Below are 21,196 nucleotides of genomic sequence, written 5' to 3' on the forward strand. Positions count from 1 at the left end.
AGCATCAGTGCTTTAGGGCAAATATTTTCCCTTGAAGAACGCTTGCCCTTTGAGCAGAAATGGAATGACAGTAAGCAGACGTCCGTCTGGCACCTCTATTGTCCTTCTAACCAATTTATTCTTTCTTCAGCTCTGGTAATAGAAGGTACACTAAGGTCAATGTCTTTGCTGGTAACACGGCTTCTATGCAGTTAGTGTTTGATTAGGTTAATTGTTTCAGCCTCTGTGTGTAGCCCATGTGTGTTATTACTGTCAGCCCATACAGTACAACTACTGTTAGCATCACTATAAAAGAATGAATGTGTAGCACTATATTATATACTATATAACTCATTACTATTAACTACTCATGAATACCCGGTAAGTAATAATAAAGTAATAGTTTGGTAGATCATTAAGAACTGCGCAGTAATGACCCCGTGTATACAGTATATATATCTCCTGGAAAACTACTAGTCATTAGTAATGTGTTTGACTTTGCAATACTGTTCCAGATCATCACTTTGAATTACTGTGAAATAAAACATAAGCTGTAAGGTAAATACTATATCGTTGAAAAAAATAAATCCCAAAGTTTCTGCATTGTTAGGGAAGCGGACATGTACATTGTGTTCGAATAAACTACTATACGGTGAAGAATAAAAGCATCAGGTGTACACAATCAGGATTAGGTAGTGCTCGGTGACAGAGATGTTAGCGTTAGCTGGTGGCTGTTATTGAGCTAAATACGCAGAGTGTTGAAATGTTGAGGGGCTTGCTGATGGATGCGAGAAGACATTTTTCGCTATGTGCTTCTGCCTTGGTTATTAAATATAACTGACTAACAGCTCAAGTGGCAGGCAGCCGACATGCATATTAAAATAAGTACTCTTGAGGACCAAGCGGAGAAGCATGCCTACAGTCAGTGAGCAATGAGCAAAATGAATTTTTTACAAGGGACCACCACTACCATCACATTTCAGTGGGGGATATTTCTCCGATTATGTTCTAACCCATTATTGCTTTGGTGGTGATGACATACGTCAAATCATTTCTTAAGGCAAGAAGAGAAATTTCAGTCATTTTTCATGTTTTTTGATACTCGAGTAGTAATACTGTTGTAATGGGGGAAAAAACGTTGAAACTTAGCAGCGTGTTCAGTTTTTCAGTTTATTGTAAACATTATAAAGCACACTTAGTAGCATGGAAAGACGTGAAATTGTGTTTTTTTTTTTTTTAATCTTTTTTTTGTTGTTGTTCAGAATAAAAATTAGACCTGCGTTCATTTGATTGATTTTTAAGAAATCGTAAAAATGACATATTGACATAATAAAGCGTATTACAGAGGAATTTTTCTTGTTGATGATGAGAATTTTTTGATTAAAGATTTTACACTGGAAAACGGCATACAAATTTGTATAACAGTGCATGTTTTTTTTCTTTTTTCTTTTCTTGATTAAACAAGATTCAAACACACTGTGGTCTTTTTCTGAAGAGTTCATAGTGTTCATAGTGAAATGAATATTTTAATTGTAATATCATGCAAAGACAGGATTTTTGCTTTTGTAGAGTATGCAAATGTACATATGTTTAATTAGATGAAACCTCATTTGCATAAATAAATGTACTTAAAACATTTTTTTTTTTGAAAAGGATTGATTCTGCTTAACAAAATGACCCTCTTGCCTTAAGTAAATAGTGGGAAGTTGTGGGAAAACACTGCCAATGTAGGCTTAACTATCAAAGCATGAGATTTACTCCCCAAGACTATGAATAACCAATGACAAAAATTCACGTTTTTCTTTCTTATGAATGTAGCTTGACTACCTGGAAGTTTACCTTCAACAGAACAGTCACACAAACCTGCCAAAGCTACGCCAGAGTGGTTCAAAATCAATTACATGAATGTGTTAGAATGGCCCAATCCTCAAATCCTCCAAAAACCCAAGCCTCAATCCAGCTGAGAATCTGTAGCAAGGCTTGTAAATTGCTGTTTACCAACGATCTCCATCCAGTCTTCCAGAGCTTGAGCGTGGGCGAAATACTGGGATCCAAATGCGCAAAGCTGATAGAGACATATCCCAGACGACTTGCTGCAGAAATTTCAGCCAAAGAAGGTTCGACCAAGTATTGACCCAGGTGGGTGTATAATAATCGAGCAGCAAATGTCTGTTTTCTAAAAATTTTTTTTTACTTAATTAATCTTTGTATCACAATAAAAAGTATTTGGCACAAATTGCATGAATCAAATTTCAATTCCTGGTTTTAATGCTATTGTCACGAGTTCCATCTCCCAGCATGACAAGAACCTCTTTCATGTTATACTGTTTTGGGCTCTCATCAAGTGTTTTTGTTTACATTTCCACCTGCTTATGCCTCTCGTCCTGTCATTGCTGCATTACCCTATTGTGTTCACCTGTTCTGTGTCTTTCCCTTGATTACTTTGGCTATTTATACACTGCTGTATAAACTTTCCTTTCTATAGTGCCTTGTTTTTTAGTTTCATGTGTCCTGGTCCATGTGTGACCCTCGCCTTACGATTATTCATTTCAATTTAGTTACATTTTATTTGTATAGCGCTTTTAACGATGGATAATGTCTCAAAGCAGCTTTACAGAAACATATCAACACAGGATGCAGATTCTAAATGTGTGAATTTATCCCTAGTGAGCAAGCCGGAGGTGACGGTGGCGAGGAAAAACTCCCTGAGATGTTAAGAAGAAGAAACCTTGAGGAACCAGACTCGGAAGAGAATCCGTCCTCACCTGGGTAACAACGGATAGTGTGAAAGTAAAGGGAAGTTCATTATGGTTTTTATATGAAGTCTGTCTAGTAGGCTGCTTAGATGTGATTAAACTGTTAGGTAGAAGAGCCATGTTTTATATATATATATATATATATATATATATATATATATATATATATATATATATATAGAAGAAGAAGAAGAAAAGATCTCCATGTATGGCTCCTATACACTAGTTCTGGGCACCGATTTTGACGATTGCATCATATCATTATAAGGACTGAAGGGCTGGTATTATTTAAGTCAATTATAGGTAAAATTACATATTTAAAACGTGAAATAATAATTTGAATCGATTCGTCAAGTGCTAAAATGTTAAAGAAATAACGTACATATCAAAATGAAACGTATTTAATGTCAATATTTAATCGAATTGTTTTATTTTGTTGCAATTAATAATTTATTTAACTAGTCAATTTCTTTCACGCTGATGCTTCGGTGCGTGCCATGAAATCATTAAATCGGTCAACACCACCCGTAAGAGTTAATGAGAAGGACCGATGTTGATTGGATGATCTATTCAAATTGATTTACTGATTTTATTCATAGAGCTACCGTTTAATGATCTGAATTTGGTTAAATGGCTGCTTCGAAGAAGAAAGATTACACAGCAGTGCAGAGTGCAGTGAGAAACACTGATTTGAAAAGCACAATTTGTGGCTTTCTGTCTCTTCTCAGTGCAGAATTAATTAGTCTCCAAGCAATTAGTTGCACGGACAGAAAAAAAAAAGCATCTTCAACTGACCAAGTTCTTTAATCTATTTTAATGACTGAGTAGCGGATATAAACATGCCAATTATTTTCCGCTTTCATTTATCAGTTCAAAACCGTGTAGATTACATAAAGTGAAACGACGCTTATATCTCTTTCGACTTTGACATCTTTTTAGTACGACCTCTGAGTTTTAACATCATAGCACACTGGAACGATTTCATTTATCCGTTTTCAGAACTTTTTTTATACCGATCAGGGTATCGTTGGAACCAAAGCGGGAAGACACACTGGGTGGGAAGACACTCTTAATTGGTTTGTTGCTGGGCCCCACACACACACACACACACACACACACACACACACACACACACACACATATTCACTCATGCCTGGAGCAACTGGAGGTGAGAGGAAACCAGACAACACCTACTCAGACACAGGGAGAACTCCACCAAAAAACAGTTCCCCGAACTCAGGATTGAACCGTGAACACTTTAAGCCTATCAGCGGGTGAAGTCTAGACATTCCGTATTGACTCGCTGATATTAACTGACCTCCTGGAAGCCCCGCCCCCTTCCTATACATCTCGCATTAGCAATCTTTTGTAACATCCTCACTTTCTATCAGGGTCGAATGTTTTGAGTTCATTAATGAGAAATTGAATCTGTCAAGGTATCTTCGACTCGGCTAACGTTAGAGAAGTATACCGTTAACAAGAGTTTATTTTGCATTAAATATTAGCGATGCAGCAAATTTTTGGTTACTGAAACATTTCAGAAAAAAAAAAAGATTAAATAGGCCTACAGCACATGTCAAATCTAACACTGTACTATAATCTATCATTTTTAATTTGTGGAAACATTTTGCGGTTTGTACGAGAGGCATTAGACAAGCGATTTGTAAAAAGACTATAACAAAAATGTATTTTCTTATTTTATACATATAATACATATAATTTTTTAAATATATATAGTTTTTAAAAAATATTATATATATGTGTATATATCTATATATATATTTTAAAAATATTATTATATTTACATATATATAAAATTGTATATATATATATAAATTTCTATATATATATAAAATAATGTAAAAAATTGTATATATATATAAACAATTTTTATATATATATATATATATATATATATATATATATATATATATATATATATATGTATATGTATGTAAAAAATTTTATATAACCCAAATTTACTCGATTTTATTTTTACCCCCTCTTACTCAGGTCAACAACAACAAAAAAAGATTTGCATTTCCCCATTTGCATGATACTTGATTTAAAAAAAGAAAGACCTCACTGTGAAACTGATCTATTCAGAATGCTCAGCAAAGTCTGTGATAAAGTGTTGGAGGGGGAGATGGTGTTGGACTCCGTCTGCACTCACGCTGCCATTCATTGAACAAACAGAAGCATAAATCAGCCTTTAACATCGCAAACTGCTTCAATCAGTATTACTGCGCAGTTTCTCTCTGCTGTAAAATCACACCAGCTGCCAAATCACAGGCTGAGCTAATCAAACGGATAGACCGTCTTTACCGGCTTCCTTGATAATTGTTTGAAACGTAAACCTCATCATCGTAAAGGACAATCCCTGGTCACGATTTGAGATCGGTGTCTTATGTACGCATAATGTGACGTGCTCCACTGCGACCAAAAGACCGCCGACCACAAACTTCTGGCGGTGTAAGGAAATTTGCAGAGCGTGAGTGTGAGCGCTACTATGACGCTCGTCTCCAATCCACCAATAGGAGGACGGCACACGATTACGCAAAACTCGGGTACGAGGACAAGTAGTAGCGATGGCGAAACGTAAACAAAGCATATTGGATTTAAAAGAAGGGCGGTTTGTTGAATTGCAGCTGCAGACAGAAAGTCGCTATAATGACGCATCACAGCACGTGTGGCTAGATAATTAACACGCAAACGCTCTGTTCATAGAGTTTACTTACTATCATGACAACGTGAAACTATTTTTAAAAATATATATGTATTTTCCAGCAGAAGAGCTGCAAGCCTTTGGTGTGGACACAGTATGGCAGAACTTAGTAGCTATCTTCATTGTTGAATCCGACACGTGGAACACATGTTATCGCACAGTCTGTTATAGAACTCCTATTGGGATTATCTCGTACAAGTGTGACAAGTAATAATCGTAAAATGGCTGCTCTACCCGCACACTGTAAAACCGGTTTAAGCAGGATTTTTCATCAGGGTGACGCTGACCCATCTGACCCAGCAGTCTGCTATCGATTAGTCATGACTGCTTAGTCCAGTGGATCCGAGGTTGGATTCCAGTCCAGTGGTTCTTGATGGACAGACGAGATAATCCACCACTCATTCATTTATTAATCATGGCATGCATCAACGCCTCAGCATGAAATGCATGCTGAAATAAACAATGATATATATATATATATATATATATATGTGTGTGTGTGTGTGTGTGTGTGTGTGTGTGTGTGTGTGTGTGTGTGTATAAATGTATATTATTGTAAATAACATATATATATATATATATATATATATATATATATATATATATTTGTTATTTACTTAAAATGAATTCATTTTCTAAACGTTTTAATTACGTAATTACACATTAAATTAATTAGTTCATTTTTTAATTATTTAATTACACACCCAGTCTATTTATTTATTCAATCATTCATTGCACACTGGCACTCTCAGTCTCCAAAAAATAAAAAAAATAAAAAAAAATGCGCGTGCTCATCACTTTGCTTGGCTCTGCACGCGTGCTCGAGCTACACTGCCCTCCCTCTATATCCCTCCTCCTTCTCGCGCGCGGCTGCCCGGATGCTTATCAGCGCGAGCCACAGTGTAGACAAGAAAGCACAGCGTGTCAACAGTGTGACAGCGCGTGCAGCCAATAAAACGGGAAAACAAACAAACAAATAAAATAAACAACGGAGCAGGTTTCCAGTGTGCGCCCCAGCACGATGCTCGTGCCCACGCTTGCCCTGAACAGCACGTTATATCATTAAGGTTCAGGTAAGAACTGTTTATTGTTTATATTTGGATCGGCATCGATCTTAATGCAAAAAATAATAAAATAATAATAATAAAAGACGCGTGCAAAGTTTGTTGTATTTCTGACCCAGCAGGTTTTTTTTTGTATTCTCACGTGCGCGTTTCTAAGTTTGGATGGAGATCCAGTCCATTAACACGCACTTATTACTTTTCCGGGTTCACGCAGCGACTCGGAGAGTCAATGCACGAGAACGCGTTCGCTCTTAAAGATGATTCGTGTTGCTTTGGATTCGGGTGCAGTGCGATTGATTATGCATTCAAGTCCCCCTGACAGATATTTCGTGCCGGCGCGAGATCGGGGGGCGGGGGGCTTGAGGACTTGTTATTCTTGCATGAACGACAAGATTGCATCTCTGGGATCTGCGAGGAATCTTAATGCTTGAGAATAAGTCTAAGAAATAGGAGCAAGATGAAAGATCCGGCGCAAAACGGATACGCAATTACGCACTTTTGATGGCGCATTGATGTGGTGGGTGGTGCTGAATGAGGAACCGGGACGTGACGGGGATACACCATACAGGAGGGCTTTCCTCGGATATGGAGTGTGCTGCGGATACCGAATAGGGTTTACCCCTCCCTCCCTCCCTCCCCGGCATACAGCTCACTGAACACCACAACAGTGTCCTTAGGCTTGTAATCCTTCCCCGTATTTACTCACTAAAGCTGCTTGGATAACTCCTTCAAGGCATGCACAGTGGTTTATATTGAGGAGGAAATGGAAAAGGGGGGGAGAAAAGGAGAAATCTGGCTTCACACACTTGCTCACAGGTCTGCTTCACTCTCACTCAGTCACACACTCACACACACTCAGTGCTGTCTTGTTGGTTGGGTGTGGTGCAGTCAATCTCTTCACTGCTCTCTTCTTCCTTCTCCATTGGGACCCGCTGCTGGGTTTCCTCATCAAGCCAATTACTTGCTTGGTTGGCCTGGAATAAATTGTTCAATTGACTGACACCCACCCACACACACACACACACACAAACGTTTTACCTACACTAAGATGAAGAGTAGGTATGGGTGTGGCTTTTCTTTGTTGAAGTACTGACTACTGAATGCATCTGGAATGCACTATAGAGTGGATTGAAATCCTTTTTACTGCACGTACTGTATTCAACTCGCCTCACCTTCACATGATAAACCTGGCGCCTCATTCCCCTCCCACACACACACACACACACACACACACCCTCTCAAATTCTACCACGATGCTTTTTTTTTTTTTTTGTAAACGTTAAAAAACGATAACAATCAAACACGACAGGCTGTGATCAGATTGGAAAACAAATTCCTTTTACACCACAGCGTGTTGCCAAGGAGTGCAGTGTTTAAGCGATCAACATACGACGTGCGATTACATAGTTATTATTTTTGGAAAAACCTTTTTTTTTTTTTTTTTTTTTTTTTTTAGTTCCTGCTGTCAATCAATTCATCTTGAAATCTTGAAGACTTTCCAAAGGTGGAAAAAAAACCCCCCAAACCAACGGGTAGTGACTTGTTACGAAGCTCCGACACTGGAGAGTCCTTCCGTAAATGTTAAATGTTTCCTGAGAGAAAACATCACCTTATGAGTGATTATGCGTTTTCTTTATCGAATAACGACACATTTATTATTAGTCTTAGCCTACATCATGCGAGTGATGATAACGTATTAGAACGAGCGCATTAAATACTGTATAAACCTGTGATTTGAGCCTGAACTAGTACTCGTACTAATAATAATCAACACCTTGTGAACAAGCGGATTTGAGAATTCCAGAATTTTCTTTGGTTCACTGGTGTAAAGTTTCATATATATATATATATATACTCCTAGAACTCCATTTGCGTATTTGAATACTGATAGCTACTCATATTTCATGACGCGGTAGCGCTTGCTTGCCACAAACCCAACACTTTTGCAAAAAAACCCCAACCCTAGCTCATTCTTTAGCTTGTGACGGATTAAAGAACTAAAAACCCTGCTGCGATGGCGTATAGTCTAAGCTTCAATCCACTCTCCTCCACCACCTCCGCCTACTCCCTCCCGGTGGCCGTCGTCCAGTCTCTGTGGGAGCAGGTGTCGCCCAGTCGGACATCGTGATTGGGTGTCCTCTCCCTACCGTGAACATCGTGTCTCCCTTCCTTTTTTGCTTCGCAGGCCGGCTACTCCGAGGAAGCTTCGTAGAACCCGGTGACCTTTAAAATCCAAGACAGCGAGCGGCTCGCGGATGTCTTCCAGGTCTTGATGGAAACTTGCTGACTTGTGTGTATTTGGGACTGTAGTACAGCTGGTGGTGTATCCGCGTATCTCTGTCCATAGAGAAAGAATAGTAGTTTCACTGATATCGAACAAAACCATAAAATCATTAAGCTACACATCACACATGCAAATATATTCATTAAGCTGTTATTAAAGTCGAAATTTTTAAATAGTCGATGATTATTCAATGGATTGTACCGTATGTAGACATACTAATGATTTAATACATATGTCCTACAGAACATTCTCTTGTAGTAATAACACACACAGGAAATTTCCACCAAATGTACGTATGGTAGGATGACTACAGTCTACAGTATATACTACAAGAATACTAATAGAGTTCACTATAAAATATAAACGCATATGAGTGACTGCAGAGGCAGGATAGTTTAATTTAGAAACACTTGAGTTATTTTTCATAAGGTTGGAATGAGTCATCTAGGTGGATTAAATGAATCAGTATCAGTGACTGAGTGACTGATTCATGTTGTTCGTTTGCTAGTATACACATTTTCTTAGCTTGGTGGTAGGCATGTTCGCCTCACACCTCTGGGGTTGGGGACACGAGTCCTGCTTCCTACCACCCTGTGTGTGTGGAGTTTCCTCTTCGGGAGTTTCATCCAGGTACTCCGGTCCAAAGACACGTGTTGTAGACTGATTGGCATTTCTAAATTGCCTGTAGTGTGTGAATGCGTTACGCCTCAAGTTCACTGGGATAGACTCCAGGCTTCCCCGCGACCCTGCGTAGGATATGGAAAATGGATATATGGGTGGACGGAGGTTCTTGAGCTGAGAGAAAAGATCAGACAAATAATTCTTTGGTCATGATTAGGGATCGGTGGTTTTAGAGTACATCATGTGATGCCATCAATAGGAGAATGGCAAAGGTTTACGAACGACTCACGGGACAGCTGTAAATAGTGGCAAATGTCATTTGGATAGGAACATGCCAATGGACAGGGGAAAAAAAACCCTTTATTGCCTCAAGCTCACGTTATATATAATAACACTTCTTTTTATGCACGTAATTGATGACATAAGCAGAACATGGTCAATTCCTTTAATCACAGGTCTATCGTTAGAGAGCCTTCATTGTGTCATGGAGAGAACACGCACGTCGTGGCACAATCCTGTTAGAGAATTCAGCCTGGATTTGAATGGAATCGTCTCCTATAGTGTGATGAGTAATAATCTTCACTTTTCTGACAGCGCAGTCAGGGAAGTCAGAGGAGATGATGTGTTATCATACTAAATGAAATTTAAAAAAAAATTCTCTTTGGCTCTGCCCCAGTGAACTGCTAAGCCTCATTACTTTTCAGTAAGCGTGTGTGGGTATGTGTGTGTGTGTGTGAGAGAGAGAGAAATAGAGAGTGGGCTATAAGGGCTGATTTATATTTCTGCACATAAATCCATCCGCATTGAGATGCATAAAAAAGGTTTATGGGTTTACTAGGCATTAAATGGCAGCCTATTCTCAGTCAAATTACATTTTCTCCATGTGTGTAATTATTCATGATCTTGTGCCCACTATGGCGCTTTCATTTCGCAAATATATCCAGTAATACATTGATTATATGTACATACTGTACTGTATTTATTGTCTTATATTTGACGAGTTAGTGTAATAGCTTATCACTCAAACCAGCCAGACGTTCCGTACGTACTTCTTTCATGCAGCGGATATAAAAAGTCTACACACCCCTGTTGGAATTGCAGGTTTTTATGATGTAAATCGAACGAAACCGACGATCGGTCGTATCGGATCGTTTTCTACCTTTAACGAATGTGGATCAACAAAACCAAACAGGAACGTTTTTAGGGTGGATAAAAAACCCAAGATATCGATCTTCTTCTTCTGAAGTCGTTCGTTTGTTGACTTGGATTTGTGCCCTGGGTCGTTTATTGAGCAGGAAGCTGACATTTTTCTTTTTCTTCATCTTCATCTTCATCTGTTGAACTGACTGAGGCCTGCAGGTTTTGATCCAAAATAGATTGGTATTTGGAGCCGTCCGTGATTCCCTCTTATCTCGAATAGAAACCCAGTCCCAGCTGAAGAGACGCAGCCCTCTGACGCGATGCTGCCACCACCGTGCTTCACTGGGGCTATGCTGTTCTTTGGACGATAAGCTGTTTTGTTTTTGCACCAAACATGCCTTTTAGAATGATGCCCAAAATATTCTACCTTGGTCTCATCAGATCACGACACATTCTGCCACGTGGTTCGGTGCATTTTAGGTAGGCTTGGATGTTTTGTTTTGTTGTTTTTTTTGTTATTACAAAAAGGGCTTCTGTATAGACACCCTACGTTACAGTCCAGGCATGGGAAAGAAGTCACAAGGAATGGCCGGTACTCACCAGATATTCCTGCAGCTCCTTTAGTGTTGGCGTAGGTCTCTTGGCAGCTTCCCTCATAGATGTTCATCTTGTCCTTTAGTCAATTTTGGAGGAACGTTCTGTTCTTGGTAATGTCCATCGTGGCGCTATATCACTATAATAAAACTGGAGAAACTTCTGACATGATTTTATCTTGGTTTAGTTTTTTTTTTTAATCTCAAAAAAGCTGCGATTTTAACAGGGGCGTGTGGATTTTTTATTTTCATATCCACTTAATATGTACAGATTTGCTGACAAATAATTTAGCAAAAGCATTCTAGTCAAAGATGACTTTTTTTTTATCAGGTGTGTATCAGATGCGCAGTAACTGTGCCGTTGGCTGCATGTGTGACATGAATGTTAATGAGCTTGAGTCCAACCGAAACGAGGCAGTTACCGAGAGAACATGTCGGCCTCTTTCTGATAAATGAACAAACTGCATCGAGCTCATTCCCCGAACCACTTCGGTGTCCATATTTTTGCATCTCTGTGCCGCCCACGTGTATAATATTACGCTCATCGTTAGAGCTGAGCGCTTGCTGCTTGTCAGCGTTGTTCAGCCTGAGGGGGATAGAAATGGAACTGACATTTAACTTTGGAGTCTCGAGGACCTCGTATAATGTGTCGTGGGATTTCAGCCCTAGGTATAATTTATGCACGTGGTTTCAGGTTCAAGTTGCTGCACTTCATTCATTCATTCATCTTCAATAAGCACTTGGTGGATCTCAGTAACGCTGGCCGTGATCTAATTTGCGCCCCTGATTTATTATCATGGATTTTTTTTTTTATGTCTGATTCTTGATCTAAAGTTTGACGGCCTCCTCAGCCGTCCACTGCATCTCAAGACATACTGCATTTACTGCGTTTTCTTCCGACGCTGATCTTGCGTATTTGCTCCGGGACAGGAATTTGATTACGTGTGTTTCCCGTTCTTTGTGTATTTTCTCTCTGGGGTATCAAGGGTCTGATCAAGCACCAGCTGTGAATGCGAGAGGTCACAGAAAACCATCGGGTAATGAGTGAGTGGTTACACCTTTGCCGTGGACGACGGAGATCTCAACGACGAATAACTTTGTTGCAGTGACGAAGAACATGAAGCATTTCTGGTACGTCGGCGTCAAAGTGAACCTCGAACAGTATCAGCTCAGCCATTTTATACTGTTTTTCAAACCGAATGTGAATGAAGTCTCGCTCTAAATGTAGATTAAGGATGACAATTGTTCACTTTCCGTCACGTGATTGATACCGTTACAGGTGTGACCACCCAAACGGTGGGGTGATACGATTGTCAAGATCAGGGGTGTCCAATCTTATCCGGAAATGCCCGGTGTGGGAGCAGGATTTCATTCCAACCAAGCAGGAGCCACACCTGATGCCACTTGTTTAATCAGTTGATCTTGGCTTTCAATAGACTCAGGCGTGGCTTCTGCTTTCGTGGAATGAAAACCTGCACCCACACCGGCTCTTCTGAGCTAAGATTGGACACCCCTGGTCTAGACAGATGTCTTTCTGAATGATAATAACGTTCACGTACCCCTTTGTTCAGGGATGGTTGTTGATGTCCCACCGCTGCTCCCAATGTACTTCAGGTGACCTTGTCCACATATTGCTGAGACCGAGATGAGTTGTCTCTATGATAATCAAGCCTTTATATGTTATGAGCTTGTTCTAATACCTATCTTGGAGTGGTATCTCCTTAGAAGTAGTCTGCAATTTCTTACATTTCTTTGTGTACTTGAAAGATTTTCTCTTTGTGGCATCAAAGGTCTGATCAAGCACCAGCTGTGAATGCGAGAGGTTGCAGAGAATGAGCGGGTAATGAGTGAGTGGTTACACCTGTGTTTAATAATGAAGCATGTTTATACGCTTTCATGATGTACTGAGAGGAGGGGGAAAAAAAGTCTCCACCTTATTATTAACTTTTGCAAAACAAAACATTTTCATTTGGTATTAATTTAGCCAACTTTTGTTACTAATACTAAATCTAGCACCACTTCAAATAAATCTAAACAGCGCGAGTGTTATTCTTTACTGGTAGCTGTGTTAGTGTTAATATCACGCGAATAGGCTTTCTCAGGTGTTCTCCTTCTCTTCCCTTCTTTTTTTCCTCCTCGCTTTCCTTTAGTTTAATGCCTTATTGATTCTGAATGAAAGTCTCATTCCAATTATGGATTTTCAGATTGATTTGTTCTTTTATTGATGGACCTTGAATCATGAGCAGAGCTGATGCGCTCTTCTAGTCCTCAATCACTGCCATTGCTTGCTATTGCTATATATATATATTAGACTGCAGAGGAAGTATGCGTCGACGGAGTGGAATACAAAACGGCACGTACGCAGTGCACTGATTTCATTTGGGAGAAAGCCACTGCATTTTTTTTACACACTGAGGTTTATTATATAAATATACTATGCTCAAGCAATGTGTGATTAGTCCACCGGGGCCCTCTAGATCATCTAATTAATGCTTTAATACGTTATAATCGGCTAGGTCAAGACAGCAGATAATTGAGTGTGTGCGAGAAAAAGTGGGAATCATGTATTCAGGGCAATGTAATTAACATCTAGAAAGACTAATGTGCTGAGATGTGTCCGGTGTGATGAAACATAATGCCTGTTCTCATTAGTTGGGGCTCATATACTCTGCCCCAATACAATCTCATCTCCAGCCCCTGATTGTCCCATAAATAAATGCCTTCGTGCTCAAGCTTCGTACAGTCGTATGAGTATGCTCGGTTGATTATATTAAAACCTCTGTGTAAATATAATTTCCAAAAGGTTTTACTAGAGGAAATGGGTAGACGGTGTCCGATTGAAACTCATTATTCTTCAAGGATCAATACTGGAGGTGTGAACAAATCATGAATTCATTAGCTAGATCACCAGGAGAGTAAAAGCTCCAGTGTGCTGGACGCCTGGAAGTTGACTGATAGCGAACGGAATATAATAGTACGGTGAACTAGTTTGCTAAATACATTAAATATCGATTCAGTGACACAAATGCGTTTACGATTATTATTCGTTTAACAACGCAGCGTTTTTGCACCTTTGACGACGACGACAACAACAAGAAAAAAAGTCGTTGGCCAACGTTTTGGCTTTGAGGTTTGATGTTCTTCCATCTCGCATCGCAACGCATCGCATCGTTCTTTTTTGCCTGGTCCAGTTTCCGTGAGTGGGTGGGCCCGTGCCTACTGTGGCGTCCGATTCCAGTGTTCTTGCCTGACAGCAGTAGAACCCGACGCGGTCTTCACAGGCTGGAGCTCATCCACCTCGTTTTGTGCGTTCTGAGATGCTTTTCTGCTCACCACGGTTGTAAAGAGTGGTTATTTGAGTTACTGTAGCCTTCCTGTCGGCTCGAACCAGTCAATCACCAGTCTCGAACTAACAACCGTGCCACAGATCGATGAGAGTTTGATTTGAACATTAATTCAATACACATCGTGACCTGTGTGTGTGTGTGTGTGTGTGTGCTTTTACGTTGTGCACTGCTGACTGGCTATGTGATTGGCTGATTCGATAATTGCACGAATAACCAGAGGTTCAGTGTGTGCTGAGTGTGTATTTACAGTGAATGCATTTCAAACCATTTATTGACATAAGCCTGAATTCCAGACAGTACCTTTTCACTTTCCACAATCTAACTGTATTTTACTTGATCTTTCCCAGTGACTAAAACAATATTACACTTGGTATGCAGGAACCATCTTACGTTTAGTTTTCAGATCTAGATCAAATAAAATTGCTATATCCTTCAGACTACAAGTACAGCATAGGCACACTTTTCAATCCTGATTTATGTATTGAATAAGGTTTTTTTTTTCTGGGGCTTGATTTTGCTAGGATTTTCCCTCGCAGGTCTCAAATATCTCACAAAACGTCTTAATGTACACCTGACATAAAAAACAAAAAAAAAAACAGTCACGAGATATAACGTCCTCTTTGAGTTTTTTCATGAACGAGCAGAGATTTTCCTCCTCTGTCTGGAGACTCGGGCAGTTTCTCACGCATCCATCGCTCTTTCTCTAGTGAAAGCCTCTCGTTTTCAATACACAACTGGGCCTTTTCATCACCAAGGAGCTCAGCAACAGTGCCTCTTCTGAGGCTCTTTGTGGTTGTCCCCTCGGCACCCGCTAGTACTTCGGTGTCACGAGCACTATAGCGGGCGTGTGATCTTTTAACTCGTATTTATGTATTTCATTCTGCATTTGAACGACCGTTAGCCGTTACACAGCTTTTCATTAGTATTCGCCCCCTCTACAATTTGTTGTATTAAACTGGCTTCTTGCTTGCTTCTCTGACTAATCCCCTCTTTACTCAATCACTGACTTCCTCTAGGCAGCGTCTCGGTAGTGTCATATTCATTCCATTATAACCAACCCCTGTGTGAATACGTACGCAATCGCAACTTTGACCAATTTTTTTCGGCAACCAATTGTTTGATCTCGTGTAGATTTGTGATCTATAATCCCAGTCCATTTCACGTCCAGGTTGTGACACTGCAAAAAAAGGGGTGGGGGTGGGGGTGATCATTATGCCAAGCATGGTACCTAGACTTTATCAGACGCACTGTGGTTTGCATTTGTCAGTGTAGACAGCCCGGAGTTGATTTGAGCATGGGGCTGACTCCACTGCACTTGTCTAACCAATCAGTTAGACGCCGCCACTGATCATCACTAATACCCTGCCGAGATCCGTCCAGTTCTTTTTTTAATGTCAAGTAAGGGATTTCCCATGACACCATTAACAATTTCCTGCCACTTGTCCTGCCTGGCGTTGTGTGATTTTCTTCCGCCATTCGAATTACAGTGCACCTCTTTCTTGGAAACATTCTTCCACTCATTATTAACCTGCAGAGCAGTGTAACACCGTGGAGTAGACTAGCAGTCCGTTTATGTGTAAGCTACAATGAATCTTCTTGGTGTTGATTAATTTTGCGTAACAGCAGCTCTGGCGGTAATTCACATCACAAGTTTATATTAATAGACTTGTAATGCGTTCTGATTTCTATGCGTAGGAACAGTATGACGGACTCTTCATGGCAGTCTAAGGCAAATAAAGAGCTAAAAACGAAGTTATTATTGAACAAATAAATGTGTAACCATCGATTATGGTGATGTTTTCTTCTTCGGTACCTTCGTTTTCTTTTTTTCGACTTAGGTTCGAGACAGATAAAAGAGAGGCATGAGTGTTTACATCGCTATAATGTAAGCGAGAACACAAGCTTGTCGTGTGAATGTTCTGTAGCATTAAATGTGACTGTGAATGGTTCAAAAGCTTCTTTTTTTTTTTTAAAAGAAAAAATTAAGGATTGATTAATAACGCACAATTTAGCTTTGAGATGCAGTGTTCATTATCTCACTGGATAGTTTTGAAACTTCCATATTCGTAAACAGGGAAAGGTGTGTGAACGGTCCACACCTGGACCAGGCTGAGCTAATTACGGCATACTTTATGTGAGCGTTGCAGATTGACTCCAGGGTTGCTTCAGGGCAAATGCAAAGGGCGTAAATTATAATAGATACACACATACACCACACAAGAGGGCACTTAATGTATACAGTCTGAGGGCAAAAAGGCAGAGCCTCAATCCCCATCTTGGCTCTATCTATGCACAACTCTGCTGCCCTTATCCTCTCTGGACGACAGTTAAGAACTTACTGTAAATTTCATGTTTATGGATTATTTAAACCACTCCTAAGAGAGGGAGAGAGGGGAAAAAAACTGAAGGAAATGAAATGGAGAAAGAAACAGAAATAGAAAAAAGAAAAGAAAAGCAAAACGATAATAAAAAATGGATTATATATATTGTTCTATTTTTATCTTCGGATAAAACCTTTCAAACAAACAAACAAACAAACAACAATATTTCCTTCCTTCCAAGTCCATAAGGACTAGAGATATATAAAGTTCAATATTCATGGAATATTAAAGCCAGAGGGAAAAAAAGGAGAGGAAGAAATAAAAGAATTAAAAAAGAACACTGAATATGGATTACGCACATGATCATTTGGAAAAAATAAAACGCGAGGAAAAAATATTTGAAAAAATTGTAGAGAGCGAAAGATATTGAGTAGTAAAAACGTCAGGAGCGAGGAGAGTAGTGGATCTGGCATAAATGTGTGTATTGACGATTTGATGCGCATACACGTGTGTATTCGTGTGAATTAATATATACCGATACTCTGTGTGTCTGTGTGTGTGTTTGTGTGTGTGTGTGTGTGTGTATGGGTGTCGGGGGGTTGCCGTCATGCTCATGTATCTGTAACTTACCCCTTCGTGGGCATTAACTCGACAGCTAGCGTACACATTGAAAAACGAACCTGTTTGTACGATTGAATTATTCAGCGTGATTCTCGTGCGATGTCGAGTTTGACATTTTTCTTCATTCCTCCAGAGCCTCTTCTCACCCTCTGCACTTCACACAGCTCCACCACGTTCGCCCCGGCCCTGATTTCTTTCACCTCACGTCTCTCAAGTTGCGCTCCAGTGGGTGTTAACTTGCTGCTTGTTGCCATGGTGATAGCGCCTAGCTAGAGTGATTGATAGTAGGGCTTTTGTCAGAACACATTCAGAAGCAGCACACATCTGGCCACAAACGATTGACTATAAACGACCTCGGTGCCACTAGCTAGCTTTGTATTGAACATGAAAAAATGTTTTTAGTGATTTGAAATGTCTACTGATGTAGGAAATGGATTTAATTGGTAATATTTTACAAAGACTGACTTCAGATTGCGTTGCGTTGTGTAGCCTCGACTACCTCTTCCAGCTGTTGTCTCCGATAACTACTGCTTCTGAAAAAGTGCGTTCTCTGTATATTTATTATATACAGAATGCGATAATGTGCCGTTCGCAAACTTAATGACGTACAGCTTGAATACAGCTATTCAGGTTCTTGGTCACTGTTCAATCCTTTAAGACGTGTAAAACTTAACGTTTTAGAAACAGCAGGGACAGGAAGTTATTGTGTTTCAAGTCTAAATTTTGGTGAAAAGCTCAAGATGTGCACGGATCCGCCAGGACTAGCCGTAGTGACAGCGGAAATGAGGATGCTGAGGACGAGGTACCTGACAGCACTCTGGAGCAGGATAAAAACAGGAATGTCTGAAAAAAATAAACCCCAACATACCAGACAGCCAGTTCGAGGGGAAACTTGCATTGAGAATGGAAATTTGTGGAAATTCTGCAGGAACTGTACCTCTAGATTCATTTACGCATCTCGTTTCCTGAAGACCTCCACTGAGCTCCACTAATATCGGCACCCACGGCAAATACGAGCAAAGAAGGCTGTAAAGATTGTCTTTACTGCGTTAAACTTTTGATCATTTTGTTTAAACAATTCACAAAACCACTCTGCTCTCATGCATATCAAACAATTGCAAACACAACACAGGTTTATAAAAAATATCTTTGTTAAATATAGGTGTGCAACAATTATTGGCACCCTTTTAGTCAATACTCGAGTTAAACAATAAAGACACTTGTTCCACAGCCGACTTTGCTCATATTTACCAAGGGTGCCAATATTAATGGAGGGCGCTGTAATTAATACGATTTATATTTGTTGAAACGATGTGGTCCTGGAGTATGTCTTCCGAGGAAGGGCTTTGTGACGATTTAATAGCACTCGGTTCGAACGGGTTGTTAGGTGCCGTCACTTTCTCGATAATCGCTCTCAGGAGTAAGGAAGTGAATGTATTGAGATATGTTATTATATTGATATCAGTGTTAGACACACTTGAGAGAACCTGTTCAGTAGTAGATCATAAGATTGTCAAGTAACCGATGAGCAGATTATTCGCTTCGAATGTCCATCAATCAGTTTAAAAAATTTTTTTTTTTATATAAAAAAAAATGACCAATGAAACGGGGTCCCTGAGATTCATATACAAAATTCTCCTTCTTCATATTTCACATACAAAATTCTTTGTGGATTTTAAGAAATGTGGTTACTTGGTTATGAGCGTACATCTTTACAGGGTTTATAGTTACTCAGAAGATTGACTAAGCAAAAAAAAACATACTTAAAACCTGCTGTTACATTCAATTCAGTTCAGTTTTTATTTGTACAGCGCTTTTAACAGTGGACATTGTCCCAAAGCAGCTTTACCGAAATATGTAGATTTTAAATGTATGAATTTATCCGTAATGAGCGAGCCAGAGGCGACGACGGTGAGGGGAAAAACTCTGTGAGATGATATGAGGAAGAAACCTTGAGAGGAACCAGACTCAAAATTGAACCCGTCCTCATCTGGGTGACACCGGATAGTGCGGTTATAAATAAAGTTTTTACGTGAAGTCTGTTTTGTTGAACTTCTCCACTGTTCACTGATGGAGACCTGAGTACAAAACTGTTTGTGGTAATTGTAGTCCTAAAGCTATCATAGCATAACTGTTCATATGAATTGAGGTCCAAAGCCATCTTTATGGTTTTTAAGTCGTACCGTTGTCAGTAATCTCGCTGATCGCTGGCATCTGTGACAAACAACTCATGTTAGAAGCTCCTTAAACACTCTGTAAAGCGGTGGCACGATTTGCTGTTCGACCAATGAAATCCATCCTGACGTCCTGCAGCTCCAGTCTGTTGTTGAAGCAGTGGTGTCATTTTGGCAACGGAACAAAATTGCAGATGCCAGTGTAGTTTATACTGGGGGAGATTAGAGCAAAAAGAAGCTGTGCAAACACTCACTCACGCCTACTGGAAGTGAATGAGGTCGTGTGTGTGTATGTGTGTGTGTGTGTCTGTGTGTCAGTGTGCGCATGAGCTGTCAGAACTAATTTCACTTTTTGAATACTTCTAGAAATTTCAGAATGTGAAACCACCAACAAGTCAAAAACCAAAAATTGAAATACTCGATATTGGAGTTGTCTTTCTATGATTCTTCTCACTTCATGTAGTAAAAAAGACTCGAAATAAATGCACGTGTTATAGCGTAATCTGTTTCACTATATTTGTGTTACTTGTCTAATCAAACATCTAAGTATAATTACGTTCTCTGATCTTGTAAATATTAAAAATTCCAAAACTGTAAGTAGCTAAATGGCTGTAACTTCTGAGCCCTTTACCACTGTAAAGGGTGAAGCATTGGGAGGAAGTATAATCATGATTACTTCCGAATGAACTACAGCTTTAATATCCGCACTGCTAATATGCTAATGCTAGGAAGTGTCTTAACCACCCAGTATTTGATGCATCGAGGATTTAACTGTAGGATTAGTACCGCTGTAAACGTGAGTCAGACTGTATTTGACTATGATTTGCATGTGAGCGAATGAGGCAGGGTGCAAGTATTTTGGGCAAATCAGGACTCGGGCAGGCAACATCGAACAGCAATAATCCGTAATCAAAACGTTATGGGGAAAAAGGTGAGGGTAAAAAACATTCGCAAACATATAAAACAAGGCTGGGATTAAAGCAATGCTTGGTAAGACGTAGCGATGAAGCAAAAAACAGCAAGCTATACATAGACAAGCTGTAAAACAGGTGGACACAGTAGGGCAGCAAAGCAACCACCGGACAGGGGTGGAGTGAGGACTAGAACAGTAACAATACAAAAAAAAAAAACATGATCACTTGGGAACTGCGACATGAAGAGTCTATTCTTACAGCCAAGCAGAATAGATAAGTGTAACAGCATGTGCGTATATTATATGCAAGTATTACAGTTCATATTAATTGCTCTTAACTAATCCCAATTACTAAAGCTGCACATTAAAACATATTTGCCCCAAACGTGCATCGTGGTCAAATCCATCCCAGCTAGAATCTATTTTCTGTTAATAACCCGGGGCCGGTATCTGTCCGTATGGAGCCTTCCAAGTAGTTCTGTGTTTTAACACTGTGCAGATTATTAAACAGCCATTAACGGGTTTTTCATCCAAGTGCTGGAACATGTTTTCTGAAATTATATTCCATGTAAAGTCATTAGTTGCTATGGTGAGTAATGTCTTGTGATATTCTGCCTGGGAACATTTTCACACCTGAGAGACATTTGCATTTCTCACC

General features: G+C 39.7%; 1 protein-coding gene across 2 annotated transcripts in view; it reads left to right on the top strand.

The window, feature by feature from the left end:
- Positions 1-6,361: 6,361 nt before the first annotated feature.
- The window catches only part of slc8a2b (solute carrier family 8 member 2b), a 38,756-nt gene continuing 23,921 nt past the window's right edge, over positions 6,362-21,196 (top strand). For both annotated transcript variants that reach the window (XM_017490329.3, XM_017490330.3), the window contains exon 1: positions 6,362-6,533. The gene's annotated coding sequence lies outside the window, so the exon portion shown is untranslated. The remainder of the gene's footprint in view (positions 6,534-21,196) is intronic.

Source organism: Ictalurus punctatus, chromosome 17 (genome assembly GCF_001660625.3).
Source record: "Ictalurus punctatus breed USDA103 chromosome 17, Coco_2.0, whole genome shotgun sequence".
Taxonomy (NCBI): domain Eukaryota; kingdom Metazoa; phylum Chordata; class Actinopteri; order Siluriformes; family Ictaluridae; genus Ictalurus; species Ictalurus punctatus.